The sequence below is a fragment of the Homalodisca vitripennis genome, chromosome 2, assembly GCF_021130785.1.
Source record: "Homalodisca vitripennis isolate AUS2020 chromosome 2, UT_GWSS_2.1, whole genome shotgun sequence".
NCBI lineage: Eukaryota > Metazoa > Arthropoda > Insecta > Hemiptera > Cicadellidae > Homalodisca > Homalodisca vitripennis.
This window is the reverse complement of record NC_060208.1, coordinates 198,662,899-198,681,693: the sequence shown is the minus strand read 5'-3', so window position 1 is coordinate 198,681,693 and position 18,795 is coordinate 198,662,899.

The following is an 18,795-nucleotide window of genomic DNA, read 5'->3' as shown; positions in this document are numbered from 1 at the left end:
TTACAGGTTCTTGAAAAATACAATACATTTCCAATTTAATCCTGGATTAAGTAAAGGTATAAATTAGGGAAGACTTCTAAAAGCCAAATATATTATAGGCATAATCCAGATGAATATTTATTCCAACAAACTGCACACAAAGTTTAATATATTTTAAAATAATGTGACCTACTCAACCTTTTCCAAATGAGATTTAAAATACAAATTAATGTATTTTGTACATATTTATATACATATATACTAAATGAATACATCTATTGTTTTAATAACATTGTAAACTATAAAATAGACACGTTTCGCGTACATTTTTGTATTGATTAACTCATTTAACCATAAGAAACACTAATGAATATTTAAGACTTGAGAAAATCCCTGATTAAAGAGCAACAATCATTAACATTCAAGCTGACTGATGCAAAGGCGTTAATCTAGCTCAGGGAGCTTTAAAACTTTGAATGTTTTGAATAATGATTATGCTTTCACAGTGTATTCTATTTTATGTATCAAGATGCTATAAATATGTTGTTTCTACATAACCTAAATTAGTACAAACTAACTAGTGGGAAGTACTTATTAAATAATGTCAAAGTTCAACATCATATAATTGAATACTTTGTAATATAAAAGATAATACTGAATAAAAAATACTCTGTGGTATTTCCTAGTAATAAGAAGTACTAGAAACATTGAATATATACTAGCATTAAGCGTCACTGAAATAGTGTAATCAATGTTAAAAATTAATTGTTCATTGTATTGTTGTTTTAAGACATTCAAGTGAGTTTTCGTATATGTAGACTTGCCTTGATTCGGTTACATTTACCTTAGCTGAAGTTTTAAAAAGTATGAAATGGGGATACTCACAAAATCTTAAAAATCTAAATAATATTATAAACATTGCATTGTAGTTTGGTTATTCCATAACGCTAAATCAAATGAGCTGGTCAAGTTCAATATATTAAATAAGTCTGTGAGTATTTTTTTATAAAGAAAAAAAAAATTCATATGTATTATAGGCATAACGTTAACTAAAAAACTCACCAACATAACAACTTTTTTAATTTTTACGTTGGGGGAATGCATTTGCGCACGGAGTGTGGGACTCCCTTGCGGACTACCCACTAAACCCCCTACAGGCCACAGAGGACACAGGCCGGAACCCTTTAGGACGATATCTTGCCTGGTCCGTGTGTCTTATGTCCCATCCAGGACAAAACTACTTTTTTCGGAAGCTAGGGGTCAGCCAGGCATCCGTTTTCCCGCTTCTGATGAAGGATCACATGTACATCAGTGGTGAATGCATTCATGCGTCCTCACTCTGCAGCACCAGCTCCACAATGGTGCCTGCCGAAACATCGCCAATCTCGGTGAAGCGCCCGCAAGCGAAGAAGGTGTGATGAACATCATCATCCTCCTCCGGGCAGTAAGCACACCGAGGCGACCTGACCTTTCCCATCCTGTAGAGGTACTTCCTAAGTAATCGTGCCCCGTCAGGAACTGACACATGTAGAAATATATCTCCCCGTGGCCACGATCTATCCAGAGTTGAAGCTCTCGAATGAGATGGAAGGTCCAGCGACCGTCAGATCCTTCCGTCCACATCCGCTGCCAAACCTGCAGAGTCTCGACCCTGGAAGCAGCCTGGAGGCAGCCTCTCTACCCCGCTCGGCAGCCTCCCGAAATTCGGTCTGTCTCTCGATGGCTAGCAGATCAATCACCCCAGCCGCGCCCACCACGGCCGAAACGGAAACGATGCGGTAAGCCCAGGCGACCCTAAGTGCTGCTATTCTCTGTACCGATAACAGCCTTTGACTGTATCGCCTTATCTTCATGACACCCGAGGGTTGAATTTACAGTAGACATGAGGAGTGCGTCTCTTACTTGACCTAGGGCCTCCTACGTTAGCCATCAGCCTGAGGAGAGACAAAACCACTTTAGAGGCTTTGTCGCACACCGCCTGGATGTGCTCCCAATACCGAAGATTAGTCGAGTAACACACCCAGGTAATTCGCCGCAGTCCTTTTCCGAATCCCGACACCCTCCACATTCATGGAGATCAGAGTGGGGATTCTCCGTCGAGCGAGCATAACGATCTCGGCCTTGGCGACCGCCAGCTCAAATTCCGTGGCTCGTTATTCAGGCACTGAACCGAATCTTTACCTGATTAAGGCGTAACTAGGTCAAGGCCGGAGTCCATGATGTGATGACTGCAGCTACGTCGTCGGCGTAATCAACCAGGAAGAAGTCGTGGGGCATCTCGAGGCGAAGCTAACCATCGTATGAAACATTCCATACGTCTAGGCCGAGAATATACCCTTGAACCGCACCGGCAGTAACCTCTTTCGTTCTTCTTGGTTTCATAAAACAGCCGACGGTTCTTCAGATAGTCCTGCACAACGACCAGGAGAGAGTCGGGCACGCTGAAGTCCCGCTGCAACGCCTCTAGCATGTCCTCTCACCGAGCAGAGTTAAATACATTCTTTACGTCAAAGTTGACCACCTCTGTAATGGAGTTCAGAGTTGAGTGTCGCCTTTGAAAGCTGTGCTGCCGGGGAGAGAGATGGACGACTGCAATCTGGGTTTCAGCAACCTTTCATAGAGCTTGCCCGCGGTGTCAGACATACACAGTGGCCTGTATGCCGACGGGAAGTTCGGGGCACCTATACCTTTGCTGATCAACGCCAACCTAGCAACCTTCCAGCGCGACGGGAACACATCCTCTACCAAACATGCATTAAAAATATTCAGCAGCACAAGCGGATAACTCGCCGCCACAACCTTCAGAACCTCAGCTATAATGCTACAAGATCCTGGAGTCTTCTTGATGCGCATGGTAAACACCACTGCTACAAGTTTCTGCTCCGTAAAAATGGGAACGTTGGAACCGGCCTCGCTACTCTCTCCTCCCGCCTGACAGGGTGACTTGGAAAGAGAGCTTTCACGATCGCCGAATCATTCCAGCAGTCATTTCAGTGCTGTTAGCCCCATTCCCTTGAGCTTTTTTCTTACAAGTATGTATCCTCTTCCCCAAGGGTCCATGTCCACCTCGTGGCAGAGCTCACGCCAGCATCGCGCCTTGCTCAGACGGATTGCTGCTCTCCGAGCTTTCTTTGCAGCCTTATACTCTGCCGACTTAGCTGTAGCTTCCGGCCCGTTTAGAGGTAGCTGCGCTCTGCGTCTGCACAATAGAGTAGTTCTCCTTAGCTCGCTGATTTCTTCCGTCCACCCCAAGGCTTGGCGACGGCCCCGGTAGGCATTGACGAATCTCAAGCGTGTTCTATCAGCTTCATGGAAGAGTCGATATAAGACTCAACATCAGCTGTTGCCGTGGACTCGGGAATTACCGAAAGACCAGCCTTGATACTACGATCAGCTGCTCGACGAGTTTTCCCCTGTCCACATTAGTTAGATTTCAGCCAAGAGTGTTTCGGGTATTCGCTCGCGCGCGGCAACCAATTATCGATAAGATGTAAAGCGATGAACTCGTAATCACTAGCAGTGTACGTGTCCATCACTCGCCACTCTACTACTAAAGGGAACAAATCGTCCGATACCAGCGTAATATGTGGTATTGACTTAACGAGAGTGCTTCGGGAAGTCGGCCTTGACCCTCTATTCAGGACTTCAAAATCGAGTCTTCAGACCTTCACCACAATATGTCATCCCCTCACGTTAGTCATGGCCAGAGACGCTTCGGAGACTGTCTTCCAAACTCTTCCAACCTTTCCAGATACTCTCGCGCGGAGTAATTGGGGGAGAGGTACACACTGTAAATGACAATGCTGTTCAACCTAACCCAGACATAACCGTCGCCGGAGCCATGACTCAGATCACGGACCCCACGACTGTCTGAGATCCAAACAGCCGCAGTGAAACAAAGATGAGCTGGCTTTGGTTCAGACGGGTTCACTGACGATTACTATCCGGGCTTTGGTCTCACAGGTCAGATTTTCAAGGATTGCGTCCGCAGCGCGATAGCTGTGCAGATTGGCCTGGATACACCGGATCCTTTTCGTGGCCTGGCACGAGCCTTCCTGTCATCCAGGGCTTTCTTGAAAACCTAGATCCTAGAACATGATCCGTCTTTGCTCCAGGTTATCCGGTACATAAGACGCATGAAGGAGCCCTTGTGAAAACCGGCGCCTTGTGTTTGACGCTGCCGCAATTTCAGCAGTTACTGCTCCGATCGGGTTCTCCACCCGGCTCCAAATCCTACAGACGACCCACCCGACCTTGATCTTCCCCTTTCAAGAAGCAGCTCAACCACGTCCTTCGTTTGTTCTTGCTAGTTAGGCTTGAAGAGGGAAACCCTAATTTAGCCGCCAAAGACAGGAACCACCCTGCTTAGGGCCGAGATGTCGGCTTCGGTGGTCAAGGCGTCCAGATCTAGAATCTCTAACCTTGCCTTAGGAACAATAGAGCGAACATCGCCCCTGTCACCCACCGCCTTCTGTATCGGCTTCTGGAGTTTCCTTTTGTCGTCGCATTTTGCAGGTTCCAGTAGTACTCTTCCAGAGGGAGTCTTCCTTATGTGGCCTACCACGATGCCCAACTCTTCGGGAGTAACTCCAGGCCTCATTGCACCAAGAATCTCGGCGTATGACATGCCAGCTTTTGGCTTGACAAGCACCACCTACTTTCTAGGCCTGGAACGCGGGAGTTTCTTCGGCTTCTTTATGTTGGGCAGGAGGTGAAGGTAGGTCTTGACTCTTCCCGCTCTAGTCTACGGTCTTCGCCTTTCTTTTTTTTTCTTTTTGAGGCCACCTGGCGAAACTTGCTCTCTTCTTCCGCGTCGACAGAAGCAAGATCTCCGGCATCTCTCTGCCGCTTTTCCTCCCTAGGCTTTCTCTCTGCAGTCTTTCTATCGATATCTTCCAGGCCTGCCGAAATGTATCGATCAGATCTAAAGACGACTCCAGAGAGATCATGCCGTTCCTAACTGCTGTGCTTAGGCTCTTCTGTCGCGACGTAGCTGTTCCCATGTCGAGAAGAACGTTTTTTATCCTGTTTACCTCCGTAAAGATGGTGTCCGTCGCATACTTCTTTTGAATGGTGTCTCCTTAAACCGGAATTCATCAGAGACAACCGGAGTACCCGTTTCTTGTGGGGCACGGTAAGCCATGGCCTGCAGAGTCTCTTTATGAGGTCACGAAAGAGGGGACCTTAATACAAGACTACTCTTACCAAACGGGTCTGCAGAGGGCGAATAGAGAGGGGGGAATTCCTCTTAACCTCTCCGTATCGTTGTCGCTAGGTTCTTGCGATTCCGATCTTGACGTTTACCAGGGGAACTTGCAGGAAGGGCGATCCGGGAAATTCGGGAACGGGTATACCCTTGAGGACTTAGCTTCTACCGCAGTTCCCTGGGGCCCGACCTCCGTACTCCCAGCACCGAAAACCAGACGTGCCCGGGGCACCCATGGCGCACTTCCTGACTAGGGCCCGAAGGGGCTGGCTCCTGGCGTCATACCAGAGAAAACACCATCGGCAGTGCAAAACACACATCAGTCCCTTTGTCAATTTAGGGACACTCAACGGGTTCTCCGGTATGCGCCGCCGCGCCGGTCGAAAAGAAGGAGGAAGTGACACCCAAGTGGGGTCGAAGAAAAGAAGAGGGCGGCGAGAAAAGAAAGACAGCCCAGAAAAGATAAAAGATGTCGAGCTATGATCTGAAAGAGAAAAGAAAAATCTTAGCTCTAGAAGGACTGTGAGGAGAGTCTCACAGCTAGGCTCAGGTAGCCCCGGGGTCGCCAGCCTCTCAGAAGAAAGGGGAGGCCTCCCGTGTAGGCGAAAGCCGACTTACCCTCAGGGGTAGTCTTAAAGTAAACCTTAAAAACTACTAGCTTTACAAAAAAAAATTATTACAGAAGATCAGAGAGGATATAGAATTCCATTAATATTATACATTAATACCTAATATTATTTAGGATAAGGCAATATGTATAACCTACAGCAAGTTATTTATATTTGTATATAGTTTTTTCATACATTTATAAAACTATATAACCAAACAAACTTTACAGCATTGTGGAGATTTTTTGTTTTCAAAAAAATTCGTCATTATATTCGTGTAAAATTGATCTGTAAAAGTAGACCTTTCCTTTGCAATTTTATATTTTCAGTTGAAAAAATCGGTAAAAACTAAACTGTTAGGATGTCATGCTTATACCCTAATCTAAAGAAGGAAAAGAGGGAAATGAATTATATTGTTCTACGTATTGTGTAAGATGATTATAGAAATGTCTGTTTTACCGGACAATTTTTTATACCCGTATGTGATCTTTAATGATGGGCATAATGTTGTTTCAACTATTGTATAGTATGGTTAGTTGGGGGTTACATCCTAATAATATTACAAATTGTGAAAGTTCTTTTGTTTTTGTTTTGCTTTTACGTGTAAACTCTTCAAACCATTATACTAAAAATTTACATAGACATTATTACGGCCCCTGGTATAAATTCTTTTTTCGGAAATTCCTTCTGGCTATGCAGCACTGGTCTTTAAAGTACCAACATCCCATCTTAGTCTCTAAAATTGTAAAATATTATTTGAAACAGTATGCCAAGTGAAATACACTGTTCTGTGTAAATATTGATTACTATTTTTAGTGTTTCTTTGTATTTATATTAAGTGAAATTCTCTAAGAAATAACCATAGTTTTGCAAGTTTTTTTTAGATTTGAGTGATGAAGTAAATACTTATCCACCTTAGAATATTTCAAAAAACCAAAACGGTCCAAATTTAATTCCGGTGTCTCCTACCTAAATAATTGTCTAGATGGAAGTTCCCTAGACTGTGCTTTTAAATAAACTACTTATTCCAGCTCTAAATGTTCTTTGATCTCTAAAACATATACTTTTCAGCCTATAAAGAAGAAGACGCGTATTGCCATTGTTAATATACTTTTAAATTAAAGTTTTGTCAAAAATTAAGTATTACATATAAAAGACAAATTTACTACCTAATTTTTACTATAAATTTAAAGACTGATATAATCCTATCTTATTTATTTTTTGTTATATGTTGGGTTTCATGATCACATATACATGTTATCTAATTCTGCAAAATCAACTATGGAACAAAATAATACTAAGAATGAAGTAAATTACAATAGCAATAAATCAAACTTTCGTATTTTTCATCGAAGCTAAAAGGCAAACTCAACGTGGTTTCGGAGATGTGATTCACTGTAATAAGCAGTGATCATACACGTGCAACTCCTAGAATATCGTGTGCAAAGTATCGAGTAACTGCTATTATTATAGATATAAAAGGCAAAGTAGTTTAATTCAAACTAGAAATTTTAATACTGTTATGAAACCTATCTTAGTGGTCTTTTGAAAAAAGTAGGCTTCTCAGAGCTGTGTATGTTTGTAGATTTTATTTACATGGAAAAAGGCAAAATCAGGTATGGAATAAAAATACTAAGATAGAAGTAAATTACTATGACTATAAATATAAACTTTATCTTTATCGTTGGAAGAAGGCAAACTCAACACTCGAACCAGAAGTGCTCCTGCTTCAGCAAATCCTACTTAGTTTGCTAAGCCACGCGTAACTGCTAGTTTTGGCTACAATCAACAATTATATCTTCTCAAAAAATCGTTACCGACTTGAGTGTCTGTAAGCGCGACTCACTGTTCATGTTAGTAAAAGGACGCTTGGTCTCTCCCCCACATTTTAAACATAACATAAACAGATTTTAGAAGATTAGTGTATATTATGCTGTATTTTGAACAATGGAATATATAATAGTAAATTCACAAATATCGGGAAAATTACGGAAATATTAATCACTAGTTTTTATATCTTGATAAATAAATTTTGCGTCTCTATGCATTAACCCTAATAACTCATTTTACGTTATAGTTACGCTTTTTTACGCATTTGAAAATGGCAAAAGGTTTTTATAAAACATGCTTGTATTGTTAAATGCATTTTCATTATTGATTTGCATACTGGTTTAGGAACGATAATTAAAATACTTGATAGATAAAGAAACAGAAAGCTATAGAAGTGTATTTATTAATAATCAGTTATTATTAAGCTATGTCAGTTTTATATTCAATGTACTTTCTGCATAAAATTAAATAGAATTATTTTAGATATTCACAATCATAAAATTAAACAAAAATGATAATTCTAACATTTTTTGTCTTTAATCTGATTTCTTCCTCGCATAGATAAGTAACATAAATAATACTAATCTACATAAGCTTCTTACAACTGCCATAAACAATAATGATTTAAAATAACGAAATCATGTATTTGGCTTATCTAAAAGCATATATTATTTAAATTCCTAGAACGCTTTAGAATGCCTACATAGTTAATTCGATACCCAACATGTATTGACATCATTTAATGCAAGGTAAAATATATCATACAGGAACTATATGAGTATTCACTCTCATTATATAAAAATGAACATATTTACTGTTTTATCTTAAGAGGAATGCAGTTTCCTATGTGTATGATACACTGCTCACTATCAAGAGTTACGAGATTCGATACTCTTTATCTGAACGTATAGCATGCCTGAACATTCTCTATACGCAGCGACAAATGAGGCAAATCAGTCGAACGAAATCCCTTTGCACTGAACTTTGACTTATGATACTTCGGAAAACTGCTACGGTTGATTTCACTCTGTTCATCCGTTCATGTAGAAAATTGTTTGTTCAACTGCTTGTGCTGCAGAAACTAGAATGTTTTCCCCATGAAATAATCTATTAATCAGCTTATTTGTGTGGAATAATTACAATTCAACACTACTTAAACTAATGTAGATAAATATCGATCAATATAATTGGCTGAGCGTAAGCATCTATATCTCGAGTGTGTGGAATAATGTGATTTCTGTCTGTCTGTCCACCTTGGGACTTTCCTTAAGGTATCTTAAAACCGAACTCCCCTATGGACTTAAAATTTTGCACCAAGTCTCATTTCTACATACTGTATGAAGCGTATAGTTCAATAATCATCCTATATAATTTTTCTGAGCATCAGTGAATATATTTAGCAATATATTATCGTTGGAAAACTTTTTAATCAACTGAATAATATCTTACGGCATGTTAACATGCTTCGCAGTAAAATGCGTCCTGAGCGAAGCCTCATAAACACTTGTGTGACGCAGGATTACTCCTACCTAGTATCGAAAAGTTTTATTAACTATATTTTTAATACTCTGTATAGTTAAATTATTTACTAATTTAAGATAGGTCGGTTTATAGCTTTAAGATCCAGTTTGTCTAACGAATTGGTATTAACTAAATTTTGAAGTATTGTGTTGATGATGTATCTTAAAATGGAATGAAATAAAATATTTGTGAACGTTTATGTATGCCGCATTAAACTTATTGAACGTGGTGAGGTTTTACACTTATACTTTCTGGAACTTGGCTATTTGTTAGTTCTTAGATATAGACCACAAGTTTAATTTATTACAATAGGGAATAGTTTCGGAAAAGGTTGGTTATAGAATATTACAGATAAATTTGTCACTGTCGATAGTGGTACTGTTTATTTCTCCTTTATGTTACTTCAACTACATACTTCAATATAGAAGTACCATAGTTAACGTGTTCGTTATTAATAACCACTGTGTTTTACTTTTCTGCAAATTATTTTTTTTTTTTAATATTAATGATTTAAAGTATTTTTCTTGTATTAGAAGTAGAGTTAGCTTCTGATGAATCTTACCCTTAGTGTTTCTAAAGGCTCCTTCTGTTAGAACTGTTTCTAGGGGAAAGTGCCTCATTATCTATGTCTCGTATATAAGTTAGACGGTATGTATATCGCTAACTATTTAAAATTATGATGTATTTTATAACCAAATTATGGAATAGATACCATTTTATATATATATATATATATATATATATATATATATATATATATATATTTAATAAAATTTTTATAAGTGGCAATAGCCTAATTTAATTTAAATAAATATTGAATCACAAAAAGTACTTGCTCCGCCAAGACTCGAACCCGGATCTCTCACTTGCCGGGTGAATGTGCTACCATTACACCACAGAGCTTTTTACTTAGCCCTTACTTTTTACGATTCAATTATATTGTATTTGGCCGTATCTGTCACATATGCGTCTAAGTAACCAAACTAACATATGATCGGAAGACCAAATACCTGTCAAATGACTGTTGTTTACATTTATTAAATTTGTATAAGTGGCAATAGCCTAATTTAATTTCAATAAATATTGAATCACAAAAAATATTTTTAATAAATTCTTAAATCTTAATTTTCAAGAGGTGCCATTCTCTATGACCTAATATAAGCAATGTCAGGCATTCCAAATCTTAATTTAAACACTCAAAAACAGGAATAATACAGGTATTATAATTCAATAAACTATGAAGATTTTATTTTAAAGCGCATGGGTGTCAGCCCACTCTATAGCATATCTTATAGCTAGCTGTCTATACATAGTAAGTTATAGTATCTGAAAAAGGTTGTAGCTGCAATATTTTATATGATATAGTGTACGCTATGATATACCAGTATACTGTGTATAATGTGCTGCGTGGATTATAATGAAGTATCCATGAGTTACACCTAAGATTACAATAAACATTTGCCAACGGTTATGGATATAGCCTAATTATTCTATTAGAGACCATTTGATAGTTATACTCTTGAGGAAGAAACTGTTTTAGAATTTTAAAAAATTAACACCATTTTTTAATACAAACAACAACAAAACGCTTTAGTAATATTATTAAGTTGTGTTTGTAATGGAATCCTATGTTTATTTAGTTAAGTTCTGATGATGTATGTAATCAGATTATTACGTTTCCATTTCCTTTGTTCTACACGCTTCTTAATGATGTATTCCTCTATAACACCTACCCTGTTATAGCTATAATTTGTTTTTAATATTTAATTCTCTGTATAAAATTCTCTGAATAAATTCTTTACTAACCGAAATAATTGATGTAGATATATACACAAATTACATGTACTCAAGGTGTCTTGGGAAAACTAAACTACGACTCTACACTGATGTTCGGTTCACAAGCTAATCCTAAAATTCGTTAAATTGTAACAAACTTTTAACATATTACAATGATTTACTTGCACTTGAAAATAGTATAAATCATTAGCAAATTGTCTTCTCGATGTAAACTTTAACCATGTGATAAATACACAACATATGTTATACTCCTAATTTTATGGAATTATTCAATATTATATTAATATTTTTTGTTACAAATTTACGTAACAACATGCATACTGTGAAATCCAATGAATTTGTATACGGCGGACGTTTAAAAATGTTTCCAGGAATCAAAATATTTATTGTTGAATCAAACTGTGTTTAAGGAAACAATGCAACTAAATATTGATAAAATAATTAAATAAATAAATAGTTATAATGGTATTGAACATTATTTAACTGAACTCAAAAGTATATCGGGTAAATACTACAATATGTGGTATATATTAGGTACTAATTACAAAATAAAATTTGATTTCGTTTTGAATGATTTTTAATAATAATTATTTTGAATAATATTTAATTACATTCAATAAAGTTGTATACATGGTAATAGCCGAATTTTAATTTCAATAAATGTTTTCAATCACAAAAAGTATTTGCTCCACCTGAACATAGTGCATATAATTAATATTATAGACATTACATAATATATAATTTCAATAAACATTGAATAACGAAAAGTAATTGTTCCACCGGAACATAATGCATGTAATTAATATTATTATAGACATTATATAATATATAATTACAATAAATATTGAAACACAAAAAGTACTTGCTCCACCGGAACATAATGCGTATAATAATAATAATTATTATTATATACATTATATAATATACAATTCTAATAATCATTGAATCACAAAAAGTACTTGCTTATACCGGAACATAATGCGTGTAATTAATATTATTATTGACATTATATAATATATAATTTCAATAAACATTGAATCACAAAAATTACTTGCTCCACCGGAACGTAATGCATATAATTATTATAATTGACATTATTAAATAAACATTGAATCACAAAAAGTACTTGCTCCACCGGAACATAATGCATATACGTATTATTATTATAGACATTGTATAATATATAATTACAATAAATATTGAATCACAAAAAGTACTTGCTCCACCGGGACATAATGAATATAATTATTATTATAGACATTGTATAATTATAATTTCAATAAACCTTGAATCACAAAATTATTTGCTCTGCCGGGGCTCGAACCGGGATCTCTCACTTGCCGCGTGAATGTGCTACCATGACACCAAAATAACTTACTTTTTACAATTAAATTGTATTGTATTTGGCCGTATATGTCACACAATCAAATAATTGAATCGTAAAAAGTAAGGGCTCTGTGATGTAATGGTGGCATATTCTCCCGGTAACTGAGAGATATATATGTGCTCTTATAAAAACATATATAAAGAGATTTAGGGTAAGATTAACCCAAGAAGATATAGGACCCTTAAAAAGTGACCAACAACGGAAGAATAACAAACTAGCATACTCGGTTAAAATAAGAGTCACGTAGTGGATGGTTATTAGTCAATACCACCATGTCTGCAAAATTTTAGTTCGGAAATACGTTCACTTCTTCCCACTTCGTTGTACGAAGTGACTATCTGCTAAATGACCTAAATCTAGCTACATCAAATGTGTATGGATATTATTGACGATGCCCTAATAATAAATATAACATAAATCTTTTTTATACGCTACCGTATGTACTAGTTGTACAATTATCACGCAAGATGTTCAATGTGATTTTGTAATGAATTAAAACTTTATATTTATGTTTTTTTATTACAATGTAATTAAAGCATATATTTTAATTACACGTATTTTCACAAAGCGAGTGGAATTTTAGAAACTATTTTCATTACGAAAGTCTCATAATAAGTTCGGGAGTAGGTAATACATAATTAGCTGAGTTAGTTTTGTTATTATAAATCGCTCTAAAAAAACAAATTAATTTGTTCTAAATAAAACTTCCTCTAAATTGCTTACAACATAATACGCACACGCACGCGCGCACTTGTTAAATGCAAAAGCAATTACATATGTGGTCTTATGTAGTCTAAATGTGAGGGCTATATTCCGTATAGATTTTAAGTAATGGAACATCAACATTAGGTACGCCAATATTTTATCTACAGTATATTTGTAAGCTGTAATGTAGCCACAATATTTTCTTTGTTCACATTGTGGCATTCACTTAGAATTATTAGTATTATATTTGCTACAATATCATCGTTCATTCTGAGTTTTTGCACACAAAAAAGCAACTGGAAAATCTTAACTAATGCACTATATAAAAAATGTATTAAAATAATCTAATTTCCGAGTTCCACTCTAGAGTAAACAGTTTTGATAATTCTACGATATTTCATGTGTGATTGATAATAAAAATGATGATGTTATAATATGAAAGGACAGTAAATTAACCACTTAGTTGTACCGTTGCTTTAGTTATGTACCAGAAATTAAATACCCTTTAATATATTGATATATTGCATTACATAATAAAAATATTGGTACGAAGGTTTATATTAAAAATGTTTCTAATTTACAACATAATAAAGTAAAATTTATCTTAATCAGTTATTTAAAGGGTATGGAGATGTAAGACACGATTAATGCTTTTACTTGAACACCTGGCCAGGCAAGAGATTAATTAACTGCGCCTTGCCAATGTGGTCAATACAAGTAAGGCATCGTAACACGTTCAGGACGACTTAAGAGGAAACCGGTATGTTCAGTTGGTACGACTCGCTAAGTATGAGAATATGACGGCTGTTCTTTGCAATATACTGCTACGTATCTAGGTAAATATATGATTGATTAACAATAAATATAGAATTCTAATTAAATGATAAATTTCCTTCTAAAATTCACCTGTATACCGGTATTGAATACGGCAAACGTCAGGCAACTCTATTTCTGTCTGTCGAGGAATTCTATGCGACTCATGAGATTAATGTTACTATAGTCACTTAGAGAGATTCAGAAACTGGGACTGCCAACGTACTGATGTGTACTGATGAAACGTGAGTTGTGTAACGATCAGGGGATCTCTCTCTACAGTTATCGTGGATAAACACTGCAGAACCTGTGACTGATAATCAACTGGTGTGTAACGATGGAGAGTTAGTAGAGATAAGTAGAAAGTCAGGGGATCTCACTTGACAGTTATCGTGGGTAGAGACTGTCAGAACCTGTAACTGCCAATCGACTGGTTTGTAACGATGGAGAGTTAGTAGAGATAAGTAGAAAGTCAGGGGATCTCACTTGACAGTTATCGTGGGTAGAGACTGTCAGAACCTGTGACTGCCAATCGACTGGTGTGGAACGATGGAGAGTTAGTAGAGATAAATAGAAAGTCAGGGGATCTCACTTGACAGTTATCGTGGGTAGAGTCTGTCAGAACCTGTGACTGCCAATCGACTGGTGTGTAACGTGGAGAGTTAGTAGAGATAAGTAGAAAGTCAGGGGTTCTCACTTGACAGTTATCGTGGATAGACACTGCAGAATCTATGACTGCCAATCGACTGGTGTGTAACGATGGAGAGTTAGTAGAGATAAGTAGAAAGTCAGGGGATCTCACTTGACAGTTATCGTGGGTAGAGACTGTCAGAACCTGTGACTGCCAATCGACTGGTGTGTAACGATGGAGAGTTAGTAGAGATAAGTAGAAAGTCAGGGGATCTCACTTGACAGTTATCGTGGGAAGAGACTGTCAGAACCTGTGACTGCCAATCGACTTGTGTGTAACGATGGAGAGTTAGTAGAGATAAGTAGAAAGTCAGGGGATCTCACTTGACAGTTATCGTGGGAAGAGACTGTCAGAACCTGTGACTGCCAATCGACTGGTGTGTAACGATGGAGAGTTAGTAGAGATAAATAGAAAGTTAGGGGATCTCACTTGACAGTTATCGTGGGTAGAGACTGTCAGAACCTGTGACTGCCAATCGACTGGTGTGTAACGTGGAGAGTTAGTAGAGATAAGTAGAAAGTCAGGGGATCTCACTTGACAGTTATCATGGGTAGAGACTGTCAGAACTTGTGACTGCCAATCGACTGGTGAGTAACGATGGAGAGTTAGTAGAGATAAGTAGAAAGTCAGGAGATCTCACTTGACAGTTATCGTGGGTAGAGACTGTCAGAACCTGTGACTGCCAATCGACTGGTGTGTAACGATGGAGAGTTATTAGAGATAAGTAGAAAGTCAGGAGATCTCACTTGACAGTTATCGTGGGTAGAGACTGTCAGAACCTGTGACTGCCAATCGATGTAGAGTTAGTAAATGTACATTGACTGTCAGAACCTGTGACTGCCAATCGATGTAGAGTTATTAAATGTACAATGTACAGTGTTCTTTCAGGAGATCTCACTTGACAGTTATCGTGGGTAGAGACTGTCAGAACTTGTTACTGCCAATCGATGTAGAGTTAGTAAATGTTCAATGTAGATTGTTCCTTCAGAGGATCTCACTTGACAGGTATCGTGGGTAGAGACTGGCTGAAAAACTTACATTTTTGGAAACGGAAATTTTATGGTAATTCGCTCGTTAGTGTACTTATTGTAAATCTATTATAATGCGATACACATAACCTATTTGTAATCTACAACTATCTCCTTATTACCATACCGTGGTAGTGTTGGTTAGTTACATTGCAATCTGTTACATCACTTATATTACATTAACCTATTTTATTTTTAATGGACTGCATAGTGCCCAATAATACTGCCAGTATATCTTGACTTTCTAATATATCTTGAGTATACATCGTGCTTCTAACAATTATTAAACATCAAATACTGCATCGTCAATGTATTTTGTAAATAGGGAGCATCAAGTTGGTTCATTACAACGTAACGCTATTCAGCCGGTCACGACCTAGTAATTGGTACTTAGGCTCTGTCCTGCTAATGTTGAGAACGATTCCCTGTTGCTGTTGTCTGGTCCATCAATTCTGGCGGTACCGTAACAGCCTGTTCATGTGTTGTTATTAACTATACAAATTTATTACTGCTAAAGTGTAAATATTAAATGCCCAATAATGTCTGTTAACCACAAGATCTCTCATAGTATGAAGTATGGATCGTCTGCGGCTGGTTTAACCGCTTCGGAGACATGTGCCGTTAAGGCTATGCATTTACCTATTAAACTTTCATAAATATGTCAAAATAAGTTTAACACCTTTAAAATTAAATCAGAAAAATTTAAGAAAGTTTATGTAAATTATAAAAATATATATAAATAAAGTGCGTTACTGTGCGCTGCACTGCTGTATTGGCGTTTGCATTTGTTGCGTGTAAAGCTATGTGGCTGTGAGGTTATTTATAGATCACAACTGTTAAAGTGCATTAGTATTAATCCCGAGTTATCATCGTTGGGAGGAAGAGAAACATCAAGTGCAACTGGAAATGGGCCTTAACGCTACACTTGGAACACAGTTACGGAATTATACCATATCATACTTATCTATGACACAAAGTTTGAATTTCTTAAACTTCAATCACATATAAAAAATACACCTACGCCGAAAGAAATAATAGCAGTCAACCAATTATTTTATTTTATTATTCAATGAAGGTGTTTAGCCGTTGAAATATAAAACAATGTATAGCATAATCAATTTAAGTCGTGAAATATTTACACATTATCGGCTATTTTGTGGATCATGCCGAGGCATATCGATACCGTTCTACATACTTTCAGCAATCCACATCAAGATATTTCAATTAGCGCTGGCTAGTTGAGAAACTGTCACATAAAGTGATTGCACGCATGTTCTAACTTGCCTTGTTTTAAACTCGATAGTCTCTAATAACAACTGAAGTTAGCATCGGTATTTATAACCGCCAACCAGACGTACGTAGTTAGTATGTGTTCTACTACTTAACTTGATTGAAATCCAAGTAAATCTGTACCTGACTGTCAAAACCAAAAATTTGTATATGAGAATAAATATGTATACAGTAACTTATTTGACTTTGAATTTATTTCTTAATATGGGTGTTTGTTGTGCTTATTAGCTCTTAAATTTAAAAAAATTAAAACATTTTTGAAAACTGTTAACTCACTGCCATAATATTAGTAATTTACATCATAAAAATCCATCCACAGTCCTTGTGCTGAAAGTATTTATTATATTATGTATTAAAACTAAAGAATTTAGGATGGAACAATAAATATGAATATTTCCCACATTATTCTTATAGAGCAGAGCTATATCTACCGAAATATGTGACAGTAATTCGGCAGACAGTCACCGGTTGTTACTGTGCATTGCTTCCCATGTTTCGTTCGCTAGAAATGCGGATACTAGTTTTAAGAAAGAGATTTCAATTTCAAAACAGTATTCACTCTACAGTAAATACAGCATTGGAATGAATCTCTGTATTAGATTTGTAATAATTTGTTTATTGAATAAAATCATGTTTTATCCATAAGTGTCCAATTTGTTCGTTTAAGGCCATTCTGCTATGTTTAGTACGGCAAAAATTATTAATCAGGTCGAAATGTATACTACGCCAATGTGAAGACAAAGTAGTTGATGCAAGGTGTGCGATGTATTGCCTAATAATAAATATCCCAAAAATACACCAAAAGTTTTAATCTCGGTACAGAAGCTGATCTTTATACATAAATATCTTTGCTTAGATCTTTAGTCGGTCGAGTTCTCCATTCAATGCAAAACTACAAAATATCACAACTCCATCATTTATAATAAATATAAATGAAAAAAGTGATCTGGAAAAGTTACGTTAACAAGTGTTTTCAAATGTTTTCAATACTACAATTTATAACTAATTTGTGTAGTGAATTAAATTATATATTCCTAATTTATTTTAAGGTATCCTAAAAGGCAAGTAAGTATAACTAAAAGTTTACATTTGTTTTATTATTGAGTAACGAGTATTACGTAAACATATTAGTATGGAACTAGGTTGAAAGATACTTTCTTGAGATTTATAAGTATATATTGTCAATAATCTTTTATGTACTGTGAAAATGGTGTTTGTCCTATAGGCGGCCCTCAATATTGGCTATTTGGCCGAGAATATTGCTCAATAGAACGCTAGCTTGACCACCATAAACCGACCCCGCTTCCCTCTCTGTATCTTTGGCTTCCGCTCTGTAAATATAAGTTTAATAATATATAGGATACATTAAGTTACAATAGCTTACCCTTATAGTACTGATAGTTATGAGAATATCCAATCTTCATATATTAATTGAGCTTGATTGAAGCGGACCCCAAGCGCTAGATTGGTTGTAACCAGAAACTAAGCTAATCTGCATTCGTGTTCTCGTCTAAATATAATTGTCAGTAATACCATAAAAGTCATAACTGTACGTCAGGATACAAAATAGACTTTACACAATAAATAAACCCTTCAGATTTGGTCTTCTGTGTCCTCGTAAAGGTAAATTTACTGCAAAATATTTATAATGAAATTTACAAAGATATAGATACTGACACTTTTTGTTATTTACAGAGTTTAAGGGGAGCACTTCGTAAAAAATCTCAAAAATTACAAATTTTTTTTTTTTTTTTTTTATTAAAGTTTGGAATTTCCCGATAACAATGGTGGTATTAAATTTTTTTTTATGATGACTAGAAGTGTCCGAAATATTTTTTTTTTAAATAGGCCTGCAGGCCAGTTTCGGGCCTGTAGCAGTCACACTTTGAATGGTGCTGTTATAGTACTACTTCGTTGCAGTCATGTTCATGATTTGGTTG